The sequence below is a fragment of the Oryctolagus cuniculus genome, chromosome 1, assembly GCF_964237555.1.
Source record: "Oryctolagus cuniculus chromosome 1, mOryCun1.1, whole genome shotgun sequence".
NCBI classification, from domain to species: Eukaryota; Metazoa; Chordata; class Mammalia; order Lagomorpha; family Leporidae; genus Oryctolagus; species Oryctolagus cuniculus.
Genome location: NC_091432.1, coordinates 163,680,367 through 163,686,366, shown reverse-complemented (window position 1 = coordinate 163,686,366; position 6,000 = coordinate 163,680,367).

The following is a 6,000-nucleotide window of genomic DNA, read 5'->3' as shown; positions in this document are numbered from 1 at the left end:
CTCTGCTCCTCTTTCTTTGCTTTGTGACTCACCGTGGATTAAGAGTTCGCATGGGCAGTGGTGATGCGTCAGGCCAGGCCGTGCCAGTTTACAGTGAGAATAGCATGAGCAAGTAGCTTTCTGTTATGGTTGCACAGGCTGACTGAAGGAGAAGCCAGGCGGAAGTGAGTCCCAGAGGGGGAATGACCAGGGGCCCCCCTCCGCTCCTGCTCGCCTCTTCCCTCTGCGCTTCTCTCCCAGCACCGTGGCACCACTGAAGGCTAGGTTCTCTCTGTCCTGTATTGAGACCATGCTTTATGGTTTTAATGGTTTTAAAAAACGTTTACATGTAGTTTTGTGTATTTTTTTAAATTGTATTCCTTTCCTGTTGCTCTCAGTGAAATGTGTGTGACATCCTGCTCCTTGTATCCAGATAGGATGGGTGTGGCATCCAGTTCCTGGCATCTAGAGGAACTAAGAGGTCGTGAGCCATTCCTACTCTGTAATTATTGAAAATTTAATTTCCCTTAGGTTCATCATGCTGCTTACAAGTATCTAATAACTAGTCTTGCTGTAGTCTAAAGCATCAAGATACCAAATACAAGAGTATTTACACTCATTTCTAGGTCACATAGGAGTTCGAAGTTCTGCTCCATTTTCACGGCATTGAATTGCAAGGAACACATGCAGGTGAAGTCTTAAGATAGGAGAGAACATGTGTTCTCCTCAACTTCTAATGTAGCTTGTTAGTCAGTTTTTATTCACTAGCCATTATGTATTCATTAGACACTTAGTGATGATACCAGCCAGTTGCTGTCTGTGAAACATTAGACAGATGATCAGGTGTGGCTGAGTGTTAAATCACGTCTGGATGATGCACCTGCAGGGTTTGACAAATGCAGAATGCAGATGTGTACAGTATGATTGGGTATTTTTTAAAATTTTTTCCCAAGCATACAGGGTAGACAAAACAAAACATAAGATTAATGTAGATTTTTAGAAACTTCCCTTTGTGTGAGAAGAACAGATTAAATGGAGCCAGAACAAAGTTTGCCTTGAGCCTTATGGCAAACCCTGCCTTCACCCAAGCAAGAATGAAACAATGAGTTCTTGGTCTCACAGGAGCTGACGGCAGAGGTGATAAGGAGGGGAGCGAACAGGAAAATTAAGTCAGCAAAGTTAATGGACACAGACCTGTTCTAGCCATCTGTCTTGGATAAAGGGACACAATTAGTCTTGACAAAAAGTTATGGCAGCCGGCGCCGCAGCTCAACAGGCTAATCCTCCGCCTTGTAGTGCCCGCACACCGGGTTCTAGTCCAGGTCGGGGTGCCGGATTCTGTCCAGGTTGCCCCTCTTCCAGGCCAGCTCTCTGCTGTGGCCTGGGAGTGCAGTGGAAGATGGCCCAGGTGCTTTGGCCCTGCACCTGCATGGGAGACCAGGATAAGCACCTGGCTCCTGGCTTCGGATCAGCGCGATGCGCCGGCCGCAGCGCGCTGGCCGTGGCAGCCATTGGAGGGTGAACCAACAGCAAAGGAAGACCTTTCTCTCTGTCTCTCTCTCTCACTGTCCACTCTGCCTGTCAAAAATAAAAAAATAAAAAATAAATAATAAAAAATTATAATGGCATGAGATGCCTGTGAAAGATCCAGATAATGTTTGGAAGGATGCTCCTTCACATTTTAATCAATTTGTTGCATCAGTGGACCATCGTATTCCTTCCAATGGGGGAAGAGAATCTGCCTAGCTGGCATCCACAGCTTTGAGGAGTCTCACAGCTTAGGCCAGTGTCTTCACGCAGGCCTACACCTTCTTATGTAACTGCCCCTTAAACCATGTCGTGGCCACTTATACACAGAAAAAGAAAACTTTTTATCAGGCAGGTGATTGAAACAGCTAGCCTGGCCCACCCCTGGCTGTGGTGGGCATTAGTTGGTCGGAGCATTGAATGGAAGACAGCTGTCTCTCTGTCTTTCAAATAAAAGTGAGTGAAATAAAACTTTACAAAATCTGTTTTTCCTGTCCTTTCCTCTCACTTTCTTCATTTTTTTTAAGTTATAGTTGATATTTAAAAAAAAGAACTTAGTAGGGTAGGATAGGCTTGGGCAGGTAACATACTTAATAATTAACACCACATGTTGTGATATTTGCTGATTTCCATGATGTCCTGCAGCCTTAGAACATGTCCAGTTATGTCTGTCTTCACTGAAGTTCCTGCTCCCTTCCACATCTTTAATGAAAAAGTACAGAGTAGAGAGTCATTTTCCTTGTTACTAACTCTCTTGTATTGTTAAAATCATAGACTATTATAATCACATTATAGACATAGAAGATTCGGAAGCATCGTCTATCTTATTTCTCTGTACAGTTGGGGAATTGGGGCCTCACTTCTAGAAAGGAAGAAAAAGAAATCCACTTGGGAGTAAACCTTTGGTTCTCCCCATGTACAAGTTTGGCTCCAAACATGCTTATTCAAGGCATTGACAGTGCAGTTGCCTGCACGCATTGAAATCCCAGAGGGGTGAGTGTTTGGCACAGTGGTGGCTTTGGGGCCACTTCAGACCGCATCGGGCCACCTAGGTGTGAGTCCCAGCTGTGCTTTCTTTGCTAGCTTGGTGCTCATGCAAATCCCAAGAGGCAGCAGATGGTAACCTAAGTACTCAGGTCTCTGCCATTCACGTGGGAGGCGTGGGTGGAGTTCCGGGCTCCAGTCTTTGGTTTGAGCCAGCCCTTGCTATTGTGGGTGTTTGGGAAGTGAACCAGTGGATGGATGATCACTGTCTCTATGGACCTTTCAAATAGGATGAAAGTTAAAATATTTCAAGCTTCACAGGGGCCCTCGGCCATGATTCCTAGAACTACCAATCCAAACATGGCAAAATCTTGCCTAACCTAGTAGTCCTCAGATCTGTTTTTGGTTGTCAGACACCACTCCTCTTGGCAGACCTTCCCTCTAATCAGTATGTAAGTTATTTTGCTCTCAGACAGCTCCTTGTTCATGTAGTTCACAGCTAATTGGGAAATTTGGGCCTTTTCCTTAAATACCTGATAGACCCTTCGTGCCATGGCAATTTAATTAGGATTGTGTTTGCTCTAAAGTCGCTTTACATTTTCACTGGCAACAAGAATTAACCTCCGCACACTGAAGAGTACTGCTCCACCATTTTGGGCACCTCAACCCAAGTAGGCACACCCATCTTCTTAGGGTGGGTCCAGGGCAGGACACTCCAATGGGCCTGGCAGTGTGGCTAGGGTGCACCTAAGCTCAACTTAGAGCCAGGGCAGCCCTCCAGTGACCAAGGTCTCAAGCCACACGTGGTCAGTGGGGGGCCAAGTTAGACTCTGGGCAGAGCAAAGGAGACTATGGAGCCCAAGCCCAGGCTGAGTGAGCCCTGGAACATCGGCCCCTCAGGACCCATAGGGGTGGGCCGATTCATGCGGCCAGCGGCCAGACAGCCCCGTGCACTAGAGAGGCAGCCTGGGCCTGGGGTCAAGCCTGGTGCTTCACCCTTTGGTGCCTTCTGTTGTGTCCCTTCCCACCAATCCCCTTCCTTGGCTGGAGAGCTGCAATCAGGCCCCATCCTGTGGCACCACCCCCCTCATTGTCACCTGCTGCAATACCCCTGCACAGGCCCTCAGCCCTGCACTTGTGCCAGTTGCTCCCACAGTAGTGGTCTGAGATGGGGACCTGCTTCAAAAAATGTGGCTGCGGCCCCACCCGCTTGGTACACAGGTCCGGTGATGAGGAGGCTCCCAGAGAAACTGCCCTCCAGGTTCCTGAACCCAGGCCCCAACGTGACCCTGAAGCTGCCCTCGTCCCCAAGCCTACCCCCACTTCTGCACTTGTGGCTGACCTCTCCGGGAAGCTACGTCGCTGGGAACGGTTCTGCCAATTATGGACCCGGCGTAACCCGCTTCCCTGCTTTAACCTGCAGGGCCACAAGGCGTGCAAGCACCAGCGCCCACGCCAAAGGCACAGCGATGTGGCCAGCAGATGGGGCCAGGTGGGCCAGCCTCCCCGACCACGCTGCACCCTGAAGACTCCGGCCAGAGCCATCAAGCCGCTAGATGAGGAGGGAGAAGAGGAAGAGCCACAGGAAGAGGCCATGGACCCGAGTGGACACTCTCGGCGAGCTCTGGAGGCAGAAGACTACCCCTCAACCCGTGAGCCCACTCCTGGCACTCTGCGTGGACACCTCCAGCCTGGAGACGCACCATACCTCGAAGGCAGAGAGGCCCAGGGCCCTCCAGAGCACAGCCAGGGCGCTGGCCCTGAAGACCCAACAGCAGGTCTGCTCCCCCTGCCAGGGCCCAGTGACACCGAGGGCCCTGCTTTTGGGGAGAGGCCAGAACACAAGGCCTGTGGGGAGGAGGACATTGAGATCATCAGTCTCCTTCCTTTCCAGAAGGAGACTGTGGGCTCCTCGGAATCTGTATAATCAGTCCTGTGCAGTGTGGTCAGTTCACAGATAAAAGAGCTTGCTTCTATTTGAGAAGCCCACAGGAAGGAGGAGGCCCTGGCTGACGGCCCTTCTGGTACTGTGGCCATAAACCAGCCCCACGAGTGCCACTGGGTGGACGCCCCACCCAAGGAGGTGAAGAACATCCCTGGCCATTCACAGGACTGGAGCCTCGTGACTAGCCTCGGACCCAGTGACAGCGAGAGTTCCACAGAACAGGACCACGAGGAAGACCAGGAGGCGAAAGAAGCTGAGGTGGACGTCATCTGCACCTTTCACCTCGATGATGAACATCTCGGCTCCCTGGAGGCCCAGGAATAGTTTCCTCCGACAGCAGGCAGCTCTGATTTTGGGAAGGGAATCCACAGCCGTGTCACTCAGACACTTGCAGGGAGGTGACGTCCGAGGACATTCGTCAGTTCAGTGACAAGCACAGAGCGATCTTCATGTTGGCCCTGGGGAGACTGTGAGAGAAAGAGATGGGACAGTATTTCTCCACTATACAGCATGCCAGTGCACACTTTCTTGAACCGCATCCATAACAGTAACGTCGTGGCACCTGCTGCCCGGGATACAGTGGCTCCCAGAGAGACAGACCCAAGGTTCCTTAACCCAGGCCCCAACTTGAACCAGAACCTGCTCTCATCCCAAAGCCTGCCCCCACCTCTGTCCCTCTCTGGACCCCACCGAAAAGCCTCTATGATGACTGACGATCGATGACCTCTTGGGGCTCTGGGAAGTCTCCTCCAGCCAGCCAATGTACATTGGAGGTGGAGAGGCCCAGGGCCCTCCTGAGCACAGCCTGGATGGTGGCTGTGAAGACCCAACATCAGGTCTCCTCTCCCTGGCAGGATCCAGGGAGACACTGAGTTCCCTGCCTTTGAACAAGAGGCAGAGCCAGAAAACTAGGCGTCTGATGTGGACCTGGGCATCCTTAGGCTCTTTCACCTTCAGGAGGAGTGGGTTAGGTCCTCAGATACAGAAGAGCTTTTGCCATGACCATGGTCATTTCTCAAACAGAAGACTTTTCTTCTATCTGGGAGGCCCACAGGAATGAGAGGGCCTTAGCTGATCCTTTTCCAGTACTGTGGCAAAAAACCATCTACACCACTCTCACTGCATCGATTCCTACATGAGTCAGTGAACAGCATCAGCAGCCATTCTCAGGAATGCAGTCTTGTGACTGTCTTCAGCACAGGAAACACCAAGAGTTCCCACGATGAGGACCAACAGTAAGTACAGGACATCAGAGATGTCGAGGTAGACATACATCATCAGCATCTTTTACCTCGATGTCAATGGTCTTGGCTTCCTGGAGTGCCAGGAGGAATTTCTTCCTACAGCAGGTGCTCTGGGCCTTGGAAAGGATATACACACCCTGTGATTCAGACTCTTTAGGGGAGAAGGCCTAGGGCTTTACTCGGGGCAGTGACACTTTGGGGTTTGGAAGGGCCTCAGTTAAGTAGTTGTCTCCATGCTGTCCCCAGGGAGATGGTGGAATGGAAAAGAGAAAGGAGAATAAAAGGTAATTAGGTCCTCATTATTAGTGGTTTCTATAACTA